A 22,055-nucleotide genomic window follows, 5' to 3' on the forward strand; every position below is an offset into this window, starting at 1 on the left:
TATTTTCTGACCAAAGGATGTCTTTGCTTTGAGCTATTTACACCCTCCCCGTTATGAGATGGACCTATGATATGGACCTAACTAAGCCCGTGTTCAGACCAAATGATCCAGCCTGGCATTACTGACAAATGATGCACAGTCCCTTCCAATAAACACAGGCTTTTAAACTACCTTGGTCATTTAACCGTTAATTATCCAACCAGTCTACAGATATTTAATGAGTACCTCTGCCTTTTCCCATGCCAATCTACTTTTTCCTCTGCCAGCTATTTTTTTTTCAAACACGGTTAAGATCCAGTTTCTCCTTTGCTTAAAAACCCTCAGTGATTTCCCACCAACTACGGGATGAAGACAAGTCTTGTCTCAAGAGCCTCCTGACTGTCCCTGCAGCTCTTAAGTTTGGAGCAGAGACAAAGTAAAACTCCAAAGTAGAGCCAAGTGTTTTTTATAGCCGCAAGAGTACTAATTCTTGTCCTCAGATCCTACGTGAGAATAATCAGAGTATAAAGTATAAATAGTAAATCAAATCCTTTTCTCCTCAGCCCTAGAGAGTTTCTAACAAGGAAATGTGGGCTGCTCAGAGTGAGGGATTCAGAATTTGTCTCTTTCTTTATAACCTATTCCTATCTCTTTTGAAAAATGAGCCCAGGAAGCTTTGGAAAAAAGTTAACTGGAAATAGAAAAACAGGACAAAAGCAAAAAGGAAATGTAAATATTCTAGGTTTAAAGGTCAATGTCATTGCTGGGTTCATGCTTCAAAGTTTACTCTGGATTTCCTGGTAGCCAGGGAAAGAAGGAAAGAAGGTTACATTATTTGAATTTTATTGATATAAAAGAGAAAACTTACCAGGTCTTGAAACAAGCAATTATTTTTTGTTGCTATTTTTATCTTTGTCTTCATTGCTTTTTTAATTATAAAATTAGTGCATGTCTTTTGTAAACAATCCAAATAACACAAACAATAAAAAGTGTATGCCCCCTTACTTCCATTACGCTTCTCAAGAAATAAACCCTAAACCCTGAAACTAACCATTTATTTCTGGAGGTTTTTTGTTTTTGCAATCAGAAGTATTTACATAGCTTTCATAGAATATGGGGGGTTTTGTGTATGAGGGACATCCTTCTATATCTATATCTATCTATATATATCTACCTCTTTCATTTTAATGAGAATAATATTCCATTATATGAAGGTAGCATAATTTATTTAACCATTCCTCTATTTAACTTGTTTCTGATTTGATAGTCTTATAAATAATGAGCATCCTTGTACATACACTTTTGGGCAGATATATGAGTATTTCGGTAGGAAAGATTTCCTCAGTGGAACTGAGGGATCACATGGCTCATACATTTAAAATTTTGATGAATTGTCTTAAAAAAAAGACTGTACCAATCTATACTCTCAGCAACAGCATTTGAGAGTGCCCATTTCCCTGTTCCCTTGCCAATACTAGTATACTATAGATAGTATCAACATTTTTCACTTTCTGGCACAAACTTCTAAATGGAATTTCTTCTGGCAAGGTCAGTATAATTTAATCAAGAAAGGAGACCAATGATACAGTCTCATTCCTCTTGTTCTAGGGTGTTGCTTTTCAGGCTGTGCTCTGTGGAGCCCAAGGAATTCTAAGGGACGGGTGCGGGAGAGCGCAAAAGGAAAAGACTGCTACCCTCTTAACCAGGGCAACTGAGTTTTTCTGTTTACCTGTTGCACTTTGGGATAAGACTTTATTTGAAGATAAGATTCCATTGTTAAAAACAAGTTTGCAAACCACAGGTCTGGGCCTTGTTTCTTATGGAACCATTAGCAACTTGAAGAAGAATTGAAAGTGGGTTCCTTCAAACCCACAGTGAATCTCCAACTGCAGCCAAAATATTGTCATTTATAAATCATGTGCACGTGTGAGTGTCGGCTAATGGCCTTGTTCATGCTGGGTGTCACCCTATAATGCCCAGCTGCTATCCTAAAACACCATTTCTTCCAAGATTTGGATTAAAATTTCCTTTCTCTAACTACCCACCCCACCTTGAAACACACACATGCACCGCTTGTGTGATCATATCCCTGTTTGTCTGTGGAAACTGGATGTCACCTGAGGCTTCATTCCCTGGAGACCCGGGTACAACTCCATGGCCCACAATCCTCTATGATTTCTGTGAGCTCTTCTGAGCCTTGGGTTCTCAGGCCTACTCTGCCTCCCTTCCAGGTGCTCTCTGAGATCTATCCTGTGAAACTTAGCTCCTTCTTTGGCAGTCACACACACACAAACAACAGCAATAAACTACTCCTTTGCACACAGCATTCCTGAGAAGAGTCAAATTTACTGTAGATAGCACCCTGGGAAGGAAGGTCAGAGAAAGAGGGCTTTGAGTCACAAGGACACAAACAATTTAAAAATGACATGTTGAGCATCCTGTGGCCTTTCGTGGCCTGACACCAGCCTGTCTTTTTCTTACTGGCTCCTCTCTTCTCTCTTTCCATTCTTTACCTTCCCCTACTTCCCTCCCCTACCCCCAGACTGAACCAAGAACCTTGAAGTCTTTTCCTCTGTGAAGCATCGCAATTCAGCTTTTTCCAGCTTTTACCCTCAAACTCCCATGACCAATCTCTTCCTAGTGCTCATCTCACTAAATTATTCCATTGGGTAGAATGGAAGTTTTCTTTAAAAACAGCAATAGAGGGCTTCCCAGGTGGCGCAGTGGTTGAGAGTCTGCCTGCCGATGCAGGGGACGCGGGTTCGTGCCCTGGTCCGGGAAGATCCCACATGCCACGGAGTGGCTGGGCCCGTGAGCCATGGCCGCTGAGCCTGTGCGTCCGGAGCCTTTGCTCCGCAACGGGAGAGGCCACAACAGTGAGAGGCCCGCATATCGCAAAAAAAATAATAATAAAAACAGCAATATATTGTTTTTTTCTCTACACCCCTGCTATTTCTTCCTAACTGAAACACTGTCATTGTATTGCTTTTGTCCTTTTATTATTTTATATATCTGGGCCTTCCAACCAAATGTTAAGCAGCCCACAGACAAGAGTTCTGCTTTTTGTACTTTTTAAATGCCCAGTCTCTGGCATCTGCCTTACAAGTGCATGATGAATAAAACAACCACTAATTACATAATTAAAAGAAGAGTAAATGATAAATGAATGTAAGAAGACCCCTGGATATTTTGAAAGATGTGGCAGATACCTCCTTGCAAAGGCCATAAAATTAGTAATTCTTAGAAAGTTCAGTTAAAACATTCAGACATATTTTCAACTCGTATTTATCTTTTAGGAGATCCATAATGTAAGCTTATCCTACTCAAAATATCCACTACTGCATATTTCTTTTTCATGTTGGCCTTTTCTCTTCTAAACTTTCTTTCCTACTTCTCCTGTGAGCTAGACGTTATTTTTGTTTATTCCCTTCCCGCCTGTCCAGATAGGAAGGAAGCAGAGATGATTATCTATATCAATACAATATCTCCTCTTGCTGGGATCCCAAGAATAAAGAATACTATATAAAGTAGCATGCTATGTAAACCAAGGCTTAGAACATCCTGTAGTGAACCATCGTAAAATATCACTTGAAATTCCTACAGGATCTTCTGCCTGCTGTGTTTAATTCCTAAATCTCATGTTATTAAAAAAAAAGTCTGTTTGCTCTTTCATCAACACTCACATTACAGAATTTTTTTCATCAAAACTGGCTTAGTTTGGAGTGAGGAAGCAGGAACATATGACAAGTTAGAATTTCTTATATTTGACCCTTTGCTATAAATTTAAGCCCATGAATAGCTCAAAGCTCAGACACTGGGCCCAATTCCATTGTGGATATATATAATTTTATACAGAAAGCATAGACTCTGTCCTATTCTGTTTGTCTGTATAACAGAATTTTTGACAATACATTCAAGTGAAAAAAGTTTTGCCCAATTATATGCTGCCTACAAGATGCAGATTTAAGGACACATATAGGCTCAAAGTGAAGGGATATAAGAAGATAGTCCATTTAAGTAGAAGTCAAAAGAAAGCAGGTGAACTATATTTATATCAGACAAAATAGACTTTAAGCCAAAAATGGTAACAAGAGACAAAGAAGGTCATTATATAATTATAAGTGGTCATTCATTAAGAAGATATAATAATTGTAAATATATACACACTGAATATTGGAGCATCTAAATGTATTAAGCAAATAATAACAGCTCTGAAGGGAGAAATTGACAACAATACAATAATAGTAGGGGACTTCAATAACCTCACTTTCAGCAATGGATAGATCCTCCAGACAAAAGCAACAAGGAAATGTTGGACTTCAACCATACATTAGACCAAATGGACCTTATAGACATTTATAGAACATTCCATTCAACAGCAGCAGAATACACATTCTTCTCAAGTGCATGTGGAACATTCTCTAGGATAGATTATGATAGGCCACAAAACAAGTCTTAGCAAATTTAAGAATACTGAAATCATACCAAGTATCTTTTCCTGTCACAATGGTATGAGACTAGAAATCAACAACAAAAGAAAAGTTCAAAAGTTTACAAATATGTGGAAACTAAACAACACACTCCTGAAAAACCAATGGGTCAAAGAAGAAATAGAAAGAGAAATTTAAAAAATCTTAAAACAAATGAAAATGGAAACACAACACACCAAAACCTCTGGATGCTGCAAAAGCAGTTCTGAGATGGAATTTATAGCAATAAATACATATATTAAGAAAATAGAAAGATCTCAAATAAACAACCTAACTTTACATTTCTAGGAACTAGATAAAGAAGAACAAACTAAGCTCAAAGTTAGCAGAAGGAAGGAAATTACAAAGATCAGAACAGAAATAAATGAAATGGAGACCAGAAAAACAATAGAAAATATTAATAAAACTAGGAGCTGGTTTTTGGAAAGATAAACAAAAAGCCTTTAGCTAGACTGACTAATAAAGAGAGCTCAAATTACTAAAATCAGATATGAAAGAGGAGACATTACAACTGATACCACAGAAATACATAGGATCATACAAGACTACCATGAACAACTATAGGCCAACAAATTAGATAACCTAGAAGAAATGGATAAATTCCTAGAAACATACAACCAACCAAGGCTGAATCAGGAAGAAATAGAAAATCTGAGCAGACCGATAATGAGTAAGGAGATAGAATCCATAATCAAAAATCTTCCAACACAGAAAAGTCCAGTACCAGACGGCTTCAGTGATGAATTCTGCCAACGATTTAAAGAATTAATACCAATCCTTCTCAAACTCTTGCAAAAAATTGAAGAGGAGGGAATAATTTCAAATTCATTTTAAGAGGCCAGCATTACCCTGATACCAAAGCCAGATAAGGACACCACAAGAAAAGAAAACTATACACTGAAATCCCTGATGAATATAGATGCAAAATTTCTCAACAAAATATTAGCAAATTAAATTTAACAACACATTAAAAGGATCATACACCATGACCAAATGAGATTTATCCCTGGGATGCAAGAATGGTTCACTACACACAAATCAAGAAATGTGATATACCACATTAATAGAATAAAATATAAAAGTCATGTGATTATCTCAATAGATGCAGAAAAAGCATTTGACAAAATAAAACATCCTTTCATGATAATAGCCCTCAAAAAATTGGACATAGAAGGAACATATATCAACATAGTAAAGCTACATACAACAAACCCATAGTTATCATCCTATTCAACAGTGCAAGATTGAAATCTTTTTCTCTAAGATCAGAAACAAAACAAGGTTGCCCACTCTGACCACTCTTTATCAACATGGTACTGGAAGTCCTAGCTAGAGCAATTAGGCAAGACAAAGAAATAAAAGGCATCTAAATCGCAAAGGAAGAAGTAAAATTGCCATTATTTGCAGATGATATGATCTTATAAATAGAAAATCCTAAAGACTCAACCAAAAACTGTTGGATCTGATCAATGAATTCATTAAATTTGCAGGATATAAAATCAACATACAGAAATCAGTTGTGTTTCTATACACTAACAACAAAATATCTGCAAAAAAATAAAGCTATCCCATTCACAGTAGCATCAAATCAAGAAAATATTTATGAATAATTTAACCAAAGAAGTGAAAGAGCTATACAATGAAAACTACAAGACTTCAATGAAAGAAATTGAAGAAGACACAAACAGAAAGATATCCCTTGTTCATGGATCAGAAGAATACTGTTAAAATGTCCATACTACTCAAAGCACTCTATAAATTCAACACAATCCATATCAAAATTCCAAGAGCATTCTTTACAGAAATAGAAAAAATAATCCTAAAACTTCTATAGAACCACATAAGACCCTGAATAGCCAAAGCAATCCTGAGAAAGAATAAAACTGGAGGCAAAATATGTCCTTGTTCAAACTATACTACAAAGCTACAGTCATTAATACAGTATGGTACTGGCATAAAAATAGACACAGAGACCAACGGAATAGAATAGAGAGCCCAGAAATACATACCAGCATATATGGCCAACTAATACTTGACAAGGGAGCCAAGAACACTCAGTGGAGAAAGGACAGTCTCTTCAACAAATGCTCTTGCGAAAACTGGATAACCATATTCAAAACAATGAAATTGGACCCATATTTTAAAATTAACAAAAATTAACCTGAAATGAATTAAAGAGTTAACCATAAGACCTGGTACTATAAAACTCCTAGAAGAAAACATAGGGAAGAAAGCTCCTTGACATTGGTCTTGGCAATGATTTTTTTAGATATGACACCAAAATATCAAGCAACAAAACCAAAAATCAATAAATGGCACTACATCAAATTAAAAAGCTTCTGCACAGCAGAAGAAACAAAAAACAACTCGAAAGGCAACTTAAGGAATGGAAGAAAATATTTGCAAACCATATATTGGATAAGGGGTTAATAACCAAAATATATAAAGAACACATACATTTCAATAATGAAAACAAATAACCTGACTTTAAGATGGGCAGAGGAACTGAATAGATATTTTTCCAAAGAAGAATGCAAATGGCCAAAAGGTACACAAAATGATGCTCAGTATCACTAATCTTCAGCAAAATGCAAATAAAACCACAGTGAAATATCACCTCACACCTGTTAAAATGCTATCACCAAGAAGAAAATAGCAAGTGCTGATGAGGTTGCTGAGAAAAAGGAACCCTTGTGCACTGTTGGTGGGAATGTAAATTGGTTCAGCCACTATGGAAAACAGTATGGCGATACCTCAAGAAATTAAAAATAGAACTATCGTATGATCCAGCAATCCCACTTCTGGGTATATAGCTAAAGGAAATGAAAACAGGATATTGAAAAGATGTCTGCAGTCCCATGTCCAATGCAGCATTATTCATAATAGCCAAGATATGGAAACAACCTAAGTGCTGGTCAACAGATGAATGGATAAAGAAGATGTGATCTGTTTGTCACATATCATACACACACACACACACACACACACAAAATGGAATATTATCCAGTCATGTGAAAGAAGGAAATCCTGCCATTTGAGACAACATGGATGAACCTTGAGGGCATTATGCTAAGTGAGATAAGTCAGACAGAGAAAGACAAATACTGTATGATATCACTCATATGTGGAATCTAAAAAAGCTGAACTCATTAAAAAAGAGAGTAGAATCGTATTTATCGGGAGGGGGTTGGGGAAATCGGGGAGATGTTGTTTAAGGATACAAGCTTGAAAGTAGTAGATAAATAAGTTCTGGAGATCTAATGCACAGCATAGTGATTATAGCCAACAAGAGTGTATTATAAACTTCAAGGTTGTCAAGAGAATAGATCTTAATTGTTCTTACCACAAAAAAGAAATGATAATTACATGATGTGATAGAGGTGTTAGCTAATGCTAAGATAGTAATCACATTGCTATACATAAATGTATCAAATCAACATCTTGTACACCTTACACTTGCACAATGCTATATGTCAATCATATCTCAATTTAAAAAAGAAAGAAAAAAGTTTCTATAATTCAGCAAACTTATTTGGTATCATATAAATAACAAAGAATGATCAAACCCAGAAAATATTATCCAGTGGCTCCTAAGTCTGGTGAAAAAGGCTGACCTGCTTACTTGTTGACATTCAGCTCTTATCTGCTATCATTCCATCTGTCCATATAACTCAGTTATAGCAGAAAAAAAAGTTTTATAAACCGAAAACAACACACAAAAGAAAAAGAAGGCAAGTTTATAAATAATATGTGTGGGCAAAATGAGTTATACTTTAAGTATTTATATTTTCTGTGGTTCTCACAATAAATGTGATAAAGAGAAAAAGATTGAAGATGTAAGTGGAGTGACTTAAGCTATGGCTTAAGCGTCAGCCACACCTGGGTTTAAATCCTGGTTCTGCAACTGTGACCTTGGGAAAGTTGCTTAACTTCTTTAAGTCTGTTTGCTCAGCTCTAAATTGAAAGTCATAATATCTTTCTCATAATTGCTACTGTGAAGACAAAATGCAAAATATGTGCTTAATAAGTGTAGCTATTTTGTTGTAATTATTATCACAGAAGCTTTGCTATGTAGCACCTTGCCATCTAAATTAATTTTTGTATTTGTGTCTCCCTTTGAGCTTCTTCAAAACACTTTATATGCATCATTTTATTTGAATCTCATAACAACTTGTAAGCTAGATATGACAGACATAATTAACCTCATTAGGAAACCAAGATCAATGCATTGCCTCAGTCATCCAGCATCTAATAGCGTCGGGACAAGAATCCACGTCTTATCCTTATCTTCAAGAACAATTCTCCAATCTGTTCTCACACAGCAGCCAGAGGGAGCTCTTTTTTAAAAAAGCATCATCTGATGATAATGTTATCCCCTGCCTTTTTGTCCCCTCCCCCTCCCCTTCTTCTCTCCCTCTCCCTCTTTTCTCCATCTCTATCTCTCTCTCCTTTTAAGTTTCTAGTTTGAGATTGGTCCAGAAAAAGAAAATCCTGACTCCAGCTCAACTGGGTGAATCTCTATACAGGACAGGAAAGCCTATAGTCCTATGACTCAGTCCAGATAAACACCAGAAAGAAAAAAGAACAGGTCAACAGTAACCTAACTGAACAAGTGAATACTCATGAGTTTCTCTTGCCTCCTTCCTTCTACCTCATTTTCATTCTGCTCTGGAAAGATCAGAGGGCACTCCACTTAGAATGCCTCTGCTAGAAAACAGAAAGAGAAATACTGGGAGGGAATTTTTTGTGCAAAAACATTTATATTCACTTTCTTCTCAAAAATGTTGTGGGCAGAAAGTATGAGAAGAAAATATAGAAATACATGAGGCATTGCAAATACACGTCTAATATCCTAATATCAACTTGCTGTAGGTCAGTGATTCCTCAACTTTTTCAGAGTTGGAACATCATCCTTTAAAAGTTTCATAATGTTTTTAGAATTAAATGCAATTAAAATCAATTCGAATAACAATGACAGCTCTTTAACTGATGTTGCAAGACCATCATTGCTCTATACTGCAATGGAAAAATTTAGATTTCAAAGTTTTTCCATTTCAGTATATATTCAGAAAACATAGTTGTTTGTGACTGAGGACAGCATTTATCAGATCACTTTTATCCACAGAAGCATGTAAGCATTTGTATTATGAGATACATTATGATGTTGAGGGTAGAATTTCCCCTTAAAACCCATCTCCTCCTCTCCTCCTAACTTTGCCACTAATCCTTAAATTTCATTATTAAAGGTTAATTCCTTTAGGGAGGCAATATTGTTTTGTTTTGTTTTTTTTTGTTTGTTTGTTTTTTTGCAATATTGTTTTATACCAAGTTTTATCAGAACAAAGATATAATCAATTGTAAGATGTACCACTATTTTATATGCCAGTAAGAAAGAAAAACCAATGCCAATTATAATAAGACATCACCAATTGTAAGAGGCATCCCAATTTCAGAGACACTAAAATGTGAAAAGTGTGAGTCTTAAACTCTATGAAATGAAGTAATTAGGGGGATGGACCTTAATATCAAACACATCTGGATGGACATCCTGTTTCTGCCATTGGATAGATGGCTTGCCTTGGGGAAATTACTTAACTTCTTTGAACCTCTTTCTTCTCCTCTGTGAAATTAAAATATTAATATACTCCTCTGTGGTTAGCAAGAATTACCTACAGCGAGAAATAGAAATGTGCTTAGTGCAGAACCCAGCCCTTAGTTAGGGCTCCAAAATGAAAACTATTATTGTTATTAAGGAATTATCCTTTTAAATTAATTACCACTGGGGATAGTGGGGTATTAAGTCCCCACTGCCTCTGATTCCTGACTTTCAATGAATTTGTGAGATCTGAGATAAAACAGATCTTCACAGATTGAAGCTTTTGACAAGACATTTACTTTGGCTCAGGATTGCTTCTGGTTTCAACTTGATTCTACATTAAGAATATACTCATACCTTTGAAAACAATGTTAAGTGAAAGAAGCCAATCAATAAAAGACCACATGTTGTATATGATTCCATTTATATGAAATGTCTAAGAATAGGCAAATCCATAGAAACAGAAGTAGATTAGTGGTTTCCAGTGGCTGAGGGAAGGGGGATGGGGAGTGGTAGCTAAGGAGGATGGGTATTTAGGGTGATAAAATTAGATTGTAATGATGGTTGCATAACTCTTGAATATGCTTCAAACCATTGAACAGTACACTTTAAATGGGTGGATTTTATGGTATGTGACTGAAACCTCAATAAAGACATTCAAAAAATTAAAAAAGAATACATTACTATATCCTGCTATTTTGAAGTCTAAAACTAAACTTTAAGAAAATCACTTTACTTTTTAAACTATAGAAACAGCTGAACACACTTAGAAAAAGAAATGTATCAACTTTACCTTAAATTACACATAAATCGATAAAACTCACAAAGTTCAGTTAAGGTTTTCACTTTATTTCCACCCACTACATGTAAAAATGGTCAATTCTAAACATAGTCTCCAATTTTGTGAACTTCAGAAGATTTAGTCACAGGGATAATGATTTAGCCTCTGTCATGAGCCGGCATGCATTGTGCACTGGGCATGCAAAAGAGCTTCTTATAATCAGGAGAGATATTCAAAATATTTAAAAACTGGATGGAGTCAGAAACTGAGTAACCAGAATGGATGCCAGCTGGAGGCCCCTTAGTTGGTGGAATTTGGAGGAGGCTGAAGGTCCAGGAGGAAGGGCCAGGGACATTGAAAGTGGTGGGATTGCAGAATGGGGGCACTTGGAAGCTCTAGCAGGGGCCTTTTAATAAGTGATACAAAAGATTTCAATATGTTATCAACTAGTTAGAGCTGTTCCAGGGCATTTCTGGTATGCCAACAGGATGCTCACCTGGTTCTCCAAATGTGGCCTTAAAATCTTAGAAGTTTAGAGATGATCTCTTTTCCTCCTGACATTTTACAGATGAGAAAACCAAGGTTGAGGAAAGGTGAGTGGCTTGCTTACAATGCATGAATAGTAACAGAGTCAGAAAGAGGGTCCATACCTCCAAAATCTCAATCCAGATTAGATAAGGTAGGGAAAGTGGGCAAAACCTCCTCATACCAAATTAACTTGCCCATTCATCATCTTTAACCATTTCCAAATCAAAGTTGCAATTTATTTCCTAGTTGTGTGCATAGCAAAAGCATATATATTCTTCATGAGAGTAAAAGACCTTGAACATGGAAAACAAATGGACAGTGGGTCCAGACTTCCAGGTAATTACTGTTAAATGATGTTAATGTGAAACATCATGGTACACATGTAGCATTTCTCAACAGAAGCCATGCATCATTGCCAAAGCAAATTTGAAGAGAATAAATCAAAGGCATTTAAAATAAAATATATTGGCACATAATCTCATTTTGTAACTTTTGTCTTCCTAGTTATTAGAAAGAAAAGATTAGAAAAGAAATAACAAAAGCTAGGCAAAAATTATTGCACTCACCTTAAGTTTTATTTAGAGAATTGCCAATAGAATGATGCAGGAAAACTTTTTGGATGCATAGGGTTTTGTGTATATTGGGGAAGAGATGAGGATATTCACTCATTCATTCATATTTTAATAATAACTACTGATATATGAATGGCCCTTCACAGTTTTAAAAGGGCTTTACTGGGAATTCCCTGGAGGTCCAGTGGTAAAATCTCGGGGCTTTCACTGCTGTGGGCCTGGGTTCAATTCCAGGTTGGGGAAATAAGATTCCACAAGACATGCGGTGTGACCACACACAGACACACACAAAAATTGCTTTCCTAAACATGTAGTAGAAGACTATTGACACAGGAAATATTTCGCAATATATTGCTAAGTAGAAACGCAGGCTACAAAAACATATGCAGTTAAAATGTTATTTTTCTTTAAAAGGAAGAGTGTGTGTGTATGTGTGTACCCATACATATAAAAAAGATTGAAGACACTGAAATACTATCTATTCTCCTTGGTTGATAAAATGATGGGTACTTCTTTGGTATTTTCCTTTTTCTTTTTCTGTTTTCCAAGTTTCTTGTGCTAAACATGTATTAGTTTTTAAATTAAAAAAAATTTTTTTAGGGCTTCCCAGGTGGCACAGTAGTTAAGAATCTGCCTGCTAATGCAGAGGACACGGGCCCAAGCCCTGGTCCGGGAAGATCCCACATACTGCGGAGCAACTAAGCCTGTGTGCCACAACTACTGAGTCAGCGCTCTAGAGCCTGCAAGCCACAGTTACTGAGCCTGCGTGCCACAACTATTGAAGCCTGCGCACCTAGAGCCTGTGCTCTGAAACAAGAGAAGCCACCGCAGTGAGAAGCCTGCACACCGCAACGAAGAGTAGCCCCCACTCACTGCAACTAGAGAAAGCCCGCACACAGCAGTGAAGACCCAGCACAGCCAAAAATGAATAATTAAATAAATTTAAAAATTAAAATTAAATAAAATAAAATTTTAATTGCTTCCATCTAGGCCAACAGGCACTTGAAAAGATGTTCAACATCACTAATATTAGAGAAATGCAGATCAAAACCACAATGAGATACCTCACACCAGTCAGAATGGCTATCATCAAAAAGTCTACAAAAAATAAAAGCTGGAGGGGGTGTAGAGAAAAGGGAACCCTCCTACACTGTTGGTGGGAATGTAAATTGATGCAGACACTATGGAAAACAGTATGAAGTTCTTTAAAAAACTAAAAATAGAGCTACCATGTGATCCAGCAATCCCACTCCTGGGCATATATCCAGAAAACACACAAACTCCAATTTGAAATACAATATATAGAATGGATAAATAACAAGGTCCTACTGTATAGCACAGGAAACTATATTCAATAGCCTGTGACAAACCATAATGGAAAAGAATATGAAAAGGAATGTATATATATGTATAACTTTGCTGTACAGTGGTAATTAACACAATATTGTAGTTCAATTATACTTCAATAAAAATTAAAAAAATAAAAACACGTTGTTAGATTTAAAAAAAAAGAAAAGATACATGTACCTCAATGTTCATGGCCACACTGTTTACAATAGCCAAGACGTGGAAGCAACCCAGGTGTCCATCAACAGACAACTGGCTTAACAAGGTGCACATATACAATGGTATATTACTCAGCCATAAAAAAAGAATGAAATATTGCCATTTGCAGCACCATGGATGGACCTAGAGGATATCATAGTAAGTGAAGTAAATCAGAGAAAGACAAATATAGTATTATATCACTTATATGTGGAATCTAAAAAATAATACAAATGAATCTATATACAAAAACAGAAACAGACTCACAGACACAGAAAACAAACTTACAGTTACCAAAGGGGTAATGTGGAGGGGATAAATTAGCAGTATGGGATTAATAGATAGAAGCTACTACATATAAAACAGATAAGCAACAGAGATTTACTGTATAGCACAGGGAACTATATTCAATATCTTGCAATAACCTATAAGTGCTTCCATTGAGCCTCATGACAATCATGGGACATATAACACCTCATTTGACAGAAGAGCATACTGAGTCTCAGAAGAACTGAGTGACCTGCTACTTGACAGGTAGCAAATATTAGAGCTTGGGTTTTCATCTTGGTCATTTGACTCTAAATCTTATGCTCTTTCCTCTACATCACAATGCTCAGTTCTCAGAGCTGGCTTATGTGATGGCTCAGGGTAGCACATTCAGAGCTATCTTTATGTTATCTTTGCAGCAGAGCATCATCCACTCATTTGTACCTGTTAGTCATTCTGTAGAAACCAATTTTCCAATTAAACGAGTAGCTGTTCTGGAAGTGGCACCAAAGTCTTGAAGCAATTAAGCTCCCACAACAAATCCCTGCAGCTTATTCATTTGAGTAGCCTTTGTTCCAAAGCAGTACATTACGCACCACTCTCAAATCTTTAAAGCTTCCTGGATTCTCTCCTGGACTTTGTCATCTATATTACATGCAATTTTCACTCTTATCAGTTTTTATGAGGTATGTGTTCTTCTGAGACCTTTTTCTTAAAAGCTATTTCTTGCTTCCTAAAAGACCCAGTTCCACTGTGAAAAAGCAAGGAGAGTTATGAGCAGGTAGAGCTATAGAGCTAAATGTGACCACAAGCTCTGCTGGAAGCTCTGAAAATTACCGCATTCCCTCAATACCTCACAAATGAGCTGGGAAGGCTGCTGCTGTTAGCTTTCTGGGCATAGAAAGAGTTCTCAGTCAACTGAGAGTCCCTGCCTTAGGATTTACTGAATACTGTTTTATTCCTTGACTTTTCACACAAATTCTGCAGCATCAGGTAAATGTTCTGAATGAGTGACATTGTCCAGATCAGAAAGATTTGGAGTGGAAGCTCTATAACCATTTTGTAAGGTACAAAGGGAAGATGTAGGTTAAGCCAAAATCTTCTGGATTTTGTGTTCCTTTGCCAGATGAAACTATCTTCATCCTTCAGAGAGTTGATGTGTGGTTCTGGGCTTAATAATGATGGTTTCTAGGTGTTTATTTCTTTATTCTGCTTTTTAAAAACAATGCATATCTTTGGCCAGAGGAGAGGATGCTGATATCTAAGTAATATGACCCAGATATGTCTAGACTTCATAGTCAGCCCTGTCCTGGACTCACAGACACCTTGAAGTAGGACTCAGCACTTCTATACTTCTCAACAAGAGCAAATTCAACTCCCTGAGACATTATTAGAAACACAGGTTTTATTACAGATTTCATAGAGAGATGCATGAAAGGGTTATATCAAGCACCAGATGGCAAACTTTCACAGAAACTCCTATTAAACATCCCCATGCACCCCACAAAGTTCCCCTCGGCTACCTCTTCACCCTTTAATCTTGTCCACACATAGGCTTCAGTTTTCCCTGGTTCTGGATCTCACTGCCTTGTCCCTTGTCCCTGCCCTCCCCTTCTACCTCCTGCAAAAAAATAAATAAATAAAAAGTTTCCAATGCAGAACAAGTTACTGAACTTTCTTAATCTTGCATCCTCATACCAATCACACTGTCCAGCAAAGAACTTCTTTTGGAATCAGTTGGGTATTATAAATTGCAAGCAATTTTTCTGTGTCACAAATAGTGTTGGCCATCACTAATTATTAGGAAAATGCAACACAAAACCACTCTATTACCTCACATCTATAAGAATGACTATCATGAAAAAGACAAGAGATAACAAATGCTGGCAAAAACATGGAGAAGAGGGAACTGTTGAGCACTCTTGGTAGAAATGTAAATTGGTAAAGACACTATGGAAAACAGTATGGAGGCTCTTCAAAAAAAATAATAAAAATAGAACTGCCATATGATCCAGCAATTTCACTCCTGGGTTATATCCAAAGGAAACAAAATCAGTATCTCGAAGAAATATCTGCACCTCATGTTCATTGCAGCATTATTTACAATAGCCAAAACACAGAAACAACCTAAGTGTCCATCAACAGATGAATGGATAACGAAATTGTGGTGTGTATACACCCAACAGAATACTATCCAGCCATTAGAAAAAAAGAAGTCTTGCTATTTGCAACAACATGGAGGAAACTTGAGGGCATTATGCTAAATGAAATAAGTCAGAGAAAGACAAATACTGTATAATCTCACATATAGGTAGAATCCAAAAAACCAAACCCACAGAAACAAAGATAAGATTTGTAATTGTCAAAGGTAGGGGGTGGGGAGTAGGTGGGGGTTGTAGTAGCAGGGGGTGATGTAATTAGGTGAAGGTGATCAAAAGATACAAACTTCTAGTTATAGGATAAATAAGTTCTGAGGATATAATGTACAACATGATGACAACAGTTAACAATACTGTATTGTATATTTGAAAAGTTGCTAAGAGAGTGGATATTAAAAGTTCTCATCATAAGGAAAAAAGTTGTTACTATTTGAGCTGATGGATGTTAACTAATCTTATTGTGGTGATAATTTTGCAACATGTACATAAATTGAATAATTATGTTGTATACCTTAAACTTATACAATGATATATGTCAATTATATCTCAATAAAACTGTCGGGGGGGGGGGGGCCAATAGTGTTGGCTTACCGTGCCAATTCCTTCTGAAAAGGTGGGTCCAAGTTTCGAGGAGGTTTTCTTCAAGGGTATTTCAGTAAAATCTTGAGTCTGTCTTTAGCAGAGCCATCTAGTTGGGATGTGAAGAGACAGGGCTTGAGATGGGAGGAACCTAAGGAATTTAAAGTGAAGAAAAGAGAAATTAAAATTTATTAACTATTGTGCTGGGTTCTTAACATTCTTTATTTCATTGCATCTTCACAACTAAATTTTACAGATGAAGAAACTAAGGGCTTAGAGATGTTAAAATAAATTTGTAAAGTCTCATTGCTTCTAAGAAGCACAGCTAGGATGCTAAGCCAAGTCCATTTACTCCAAAGTCTAAGGTCTTTCCTTATACTCCATCACCTACCATGGGTTTTGGATTTCCAATATTTAGAAAACTGCCTCCTCTACCATCCCATCAAGATCCCTGGCAGCTCAGGGGTGCATCTGTCCACAGAAAGCCATTTCCCCTCTTACACTGACCTGGTCCAGGGACAGTTGGATTTAACAGCCTCTCCTGGCCCAGTCTCTCTTTGTCCCATTGCCAGTTCTATCCAAGCAGGCACATGAATCCCTGACATCTCATAGGAAGGTGAAAGTATTGACATTGTTGGGAAAGGGATGATGGATGAACTTGAGTGCTGTAATGGAAAGGACCCTGAACCAAGATGTAGGCTACACAGACTACCACAGAATAAGTCAGTGTGTTTTCCTATCTTTGATCTCTTTGGAAACAAATGTCTGCATAAAGTGAAGTGAAACAGGAAATAAAAGAGAATTCATGTTTGTGGACTGTTTCTCATAATGTCTCTCAAACATACAAAAGTAAACCTTTTTCTTTATTTTATATCTGAATGATTTAGCAACTTGACATGAACAGATTTAGTCTTGCAGTATAAAATAGGACAGAACATATTTTAGTTCTTTCTGTCTTCTCCAAGATGCATTATATTTATATATCCAGGGCAGGCTGTATGTAGACCTACTTCAGCTGCCCACACAATGCCTGATGTGTCATTGCTCAAGTTACTTCTTTTCTTTCTGCCCTAATTTCATTGACTATAAAAGGAAGAATGTAGACTAGATAACCCCCAGGTTTCCTTCCAGCCATGTGGTTTACAGAGTGGTGAACTCTGCAAAGAATGACTTCCCTTGTGGGAAACACTACCTCCTATTCTGTGAAGGATCTCAAACTCAACATGTTTACCCACAATCATAGCTCCCTTAAGGTTATCCCCAAAAGTACAGGTAGAAAGGGGGATAAGGGACAGAATGTAAAGAAAGCTGAGTGGAAGGTGAGAGTAAGTCTGAGGAAAATGTAATTGCGGGTTAACACGACTTTGCAGTTTTTTAGGGTATGTGTGTGGATTCCACTTACTCTAGTTATTTATCCCCAAGTTTTATTTATTATATTTTACATAATACTAACATTACACTACATTAAAGAGTAGACCATGTGGAATTCTTGATTTTGGTTTTTGGATTTTCAGAGAAATCACTTCAGAGACGGCCTTAGCTATTTGCCCACATGTATGTGGGTAGGGATTTTTCAATCATTAGCTGTTTGGATTTTAAACGTCTTCAGATATTTACAAAAATTATACATTGATATAGAAATCCACTGAGAATTAAAGGAGCCCTGTCTCCTGGTTATTTTTGTACGGTTACACATGAGATTTATTCCTGGATTAGTACAGAGAACTTTTTGACTAGACTGAGATAATCCCAGACAGCTTGTGAATATTGTCACTGACAGAAGGCAGGCCTGCATTTTGAAGACACTTGTCAGACTGTGACCTGTGCAGCATTTAACACTGTATCTCACTCGCTCATCCTTGAACCATTCTCTTCTCTTGATTTCTATGACACCAGATTCTCTTATTTTCCTTCTCTTTGTCCTCTTTTTCTTGGCCACCTTTCTAGGTCACCCTTCTTTTCACAACCTACTAGTCTACCTAGGAGCTGTCATTCACTCTCAAGATGCTGATCACCACCTCTACCCTGATAAGTCCCACAGCTGTATCTCTAGCCCAGACTGTGTCTTGACCTATACACCTAAACATCCAACTGCCTACTCAACGTCTACACATGGATGGCCCATGGGGATCTCTAACTCATGTCCAAAATGAATCTCATCACCTTCCCTCTAAACCTGACCCTCTCCTCTGAGTTCCCTGTCTCCACAAATGACTCCACTATCCACTCAGTTGCCTGAGCCAGAAAATTGAATAGCATCCTTGATACTTCTTCTTCCTTCCATACCCAACACCCATCCCATCGATCATCAGACTCAGTGGAATCTAACTCTGCATCATCTCTGGAATCTGGCCACAGCTCTTCTCCTGCACTTGTGCTCCCTTAACCCAGGGGACCCCCATCTCTTACTTGGAACACTCTAATAGCTTCTCCTCTGATTCCCCACTCTGCTCCTCTTCATTCCATTCTCTACTTTACAGCCAGAGTGAGATTTTAAAAGAAGAAATCTGATCATTTTGCCCCTCTGCTTCCCATGGCTCTTAAGTTTAAGTCCATACTCCTTAAGATAACTTACAAACCTTCTCTATCTTGAACTCCACACTCCAGAGTTAACACATTTTTTTTCCAGTTCTTCCAGAGAGCCACAATGTCTCTCACCCATAGGCTTTTACAAGTCCCATCTCCTGAACACTCCTACTTTCCTACTTTTTCTTCATTAACACTCAGAAGCCTTTCTTGACTCCCTCCCCCCAACACACATACCTAGTTATCACAGTGCATTAACTGCCCATCTTTCTGCTAGACTACATGGTCCATGAGAGTAGGTACCCTGCCTATTTTTAGTTATATCCCAGCACCCAGCACCCTGCCTAGCATATAGGAGAAGTTCAATAGGTATTTGTAGAATAAATGAATAAAAAATAAATGTGTCACTGCTTTGTACTAGCAGCAATATCAGTATCTTAAGCCTACTTTATTTGCATGCAGCGTAAGCTCACTATTGAATCCAAAAAAAAGGATTCTAGTTCTGTTTTCTTTTTTTAAACTTATCTTTAAGCAGTAGAACCCTGTTTTTTTTTTTTTCCAAATGAAATGTGTGTTAGAGCCCAATTTATATAAAGTGGATAAAAATAGAGCTGCATATATTGAAACTGGGCTGGGGAAGCATCATCTACCCACCCCTTTTGATCCTGAGGGATTTCTGCAGGACTCATTAGGACAACTCAGAACTTAGTTTAAAAATCACTGATCGAACCAAATCCTACTGCAACTAGGCAGGTACATTCATATCACTTAAGACTTTGGTTTTTAAAATCTTCTGAGAAGCATCCACTAATAGAAGAAGGTGCTTGTTTATCTAAAGAAATGAGGACTCAAATATGAGACCATCAAGTAACTCTAGTTCAGCTTTTCTAATGATGCTTTTCTAACCCAGAATGAAAGAGTAAAGTATACTTTGAAAGATTTAGAGGCTCAAAGTACTTCAGGACATAGATTGACCACACTTTACCATGAACCTTGTGACATCTGGGTGTGGGGGGTGGCTCAGAGTGAGTGAAAGCATAAGAGGATTTCCCTGATGGTGTTTTTGCTTTGGTTGGAGTCTGAGGTCAATCACACGTGTAAAGTTCTAATCCTCATATGCAGATGTGAGTTCCTTATGTTGCTGATACTCAGCATTGAAATCTAGGATTCTTTTCATTAGGAAATTTTTTCTCACAAACAGTGTTTTCTGCTAAAGGGAACCAACTTGCTCCAGACAGAACAGCATTTAGAAAAGCACAAGAAGAACATTTTTCAACAGGAAATCACACAGTGAAATGTTGCCTGGGCAGATGAGCCACAGCTGGAAATGGCTGAGAGGAAAGACTAGTCAAGGGCCCACACAATACACTGGGGGAGGCTGTGGCATCAGCTCTTATCAGAGGGCCATCAACACTTAGTGTACCAACGGAAGCCTTGGCCTTAAAACCAGCAAGAGATAATTTCCTCTAAATTTCTTGGGGGGAGAAATGGGAACACTTTCATGCCTATAAATACGGTTTACTTTGAATGTAGGCAAAACTTGAAGCATGAATAAAAATCTAACTTAATGGCTATACGATCAGGAAGCGTGGAACAACCTCTATTAGACAAAAGTCTGATAAAAATTTATTTTCTTTCACTGACTATAACATTAAGAAGAAATCAAGAAAAATGCTCTACATAATAATGGATAAATTTAGGAGCAAGGGCCATTGGAAAGAGGCTACCTCTAACTTTGCTTATGCTTAAAACATTGACAGTCACTAAATTTGACACAATTGTACTACAAAAATTTATTCTTTGCTGAGGCAGATGAGGCAAATAGATCACTTTCGTAACAGTACAGTCAAAACCTAAGTACTTAAGAGATGTTCAGTTCAGTTCCTGGATAAAGAGCTTACAATCTACTTTTAGCCTCAGAAACAGGCAAGCAAATGAAGAATTGTAGAGGGTACGGCGAGTGTTGCAATAGCTGGAAGCACAGGGAGAACACAGGAGAGGAATACCTAACCCAGCATGCGTTCTGACCAGGGGAGGCTTTGACAGGAGGTGATAGCTGGGCTGTCTTGAAGGTAAATAATGCAGAAAGGAGGGAAAAGGGGAAAGGGTAGTGGAGGTGAGATGGGGGAGGGGTTCTAGATGAGAGAACAGCATGTACAAAGAGGAGAAAGTGTTGCTTGTTTAGTAGTGTCATATGGTTAGAACATAAAGTGTTTGTGAGGGGATGGCAGGAGATTTAGCTAAAAAAGTAGGGAGGACTAAAGCCATAAAGTACATGAAGGTGTCAAGCTAAGGAGGGTGAACATCAGTCCTTAAGGTTACAGGGAGCCATTAAGGGAAATAAACAGAGAAATAACATGATCAGATAAGCAATTTGGAAAGAATCTATTAGTAGCAGCATGGTGTCAAAGTATAATTTTCAAAAAGTTTTAAAAATGAGCCTCATGTTAATATAGAATGGACACCGGTCAAGAATTTTATTTAACTCATTAAATAATGAGGGAACCAGTAATTTAGGTAAGCTGGTTCCAAGACACTTGAAGAATGGGGGTTTACATAGGCTCTCAGGAGAGGAATCAAAATGAGTTTCTTATTCTTTTAAGTTAGAGACAGTTCTGGTTAGTGTTAGATCAATAAAATCTTGGGATTATCTCTTTTAGGGACAAAACTATTTGCATCTCTACCAAGCAAAAATCTACAAGTTAACATGTAACTGCCTAGGGTGTGAGCCCTTACCTTACAAATTCCAATAATAATTAAAAAAAACAACTCCAATAATGGTACATTCCATAATGAAATCATTACTGGGTAGACCTGTTAAATAACACATCACACTGAAAGGATCTACTGCACAGCCTTGGCCTTTATTTCCAAGCACTGTATGCTTTTTCTTAACAGTGGAAGGAAGAGGGGATAAGATGGAAGCTTGAAAAACAAAAACAAAAACACACAGTTAAAAGCCAGTGTAATAACTTTAGGAAAAGTTGGAAGATGACAAGTATAAACTAAGGCAATAGCAGTGGGATGGACAGC

General features: G+C 37.2%; 1 protein-coding gene across 3 annotated transcripts in view; it reads right to left on the reverse strand.

Moving 5' to 3' along the window:
- Positions 1 to 22,055, reverse strand: part of B3GNT2 (UDP-GlcNAc:betaGal beta-1,3-N-acetylglucosaminyltransferase 2) — a 324,948-nt gene that overhangs the window by 28,472 nt on the left and 274,421 nt on the right. For all 3 annotated transcript variants that reach the window (XR_003004182.1, XR_003004212.1, XR_003004183.1), the window contains one exon: positions 16,509 to 16,647. The gene's annotated coding sequence lies outside the window, so the exon portion shown is untranslated. The remainder of the gene's footprint in view (positions 1 to 16,508; positions 16,648 to 22,055) is intronic.

This window comes from Neophocaena asiaeorientalis, unplaced genomic scaffold (genome assembly GCF_003031525.2).
Source record: "Neophocaena asiaeorientalis asiaeorientalis breed wild unplaced genomic scaffold, Neophocaena_asiaeorientalis_V1.1 scaffold100, whole genome shotgun sequence".
Classification (NCBI taxonomy): domain Eukaryota; kingdom Metazoa; phylum Chordata; class Mammalia; order Artiodactyla; family Phocoenidae; genus Neophocaena; species Neophocaena asiaeorientalis.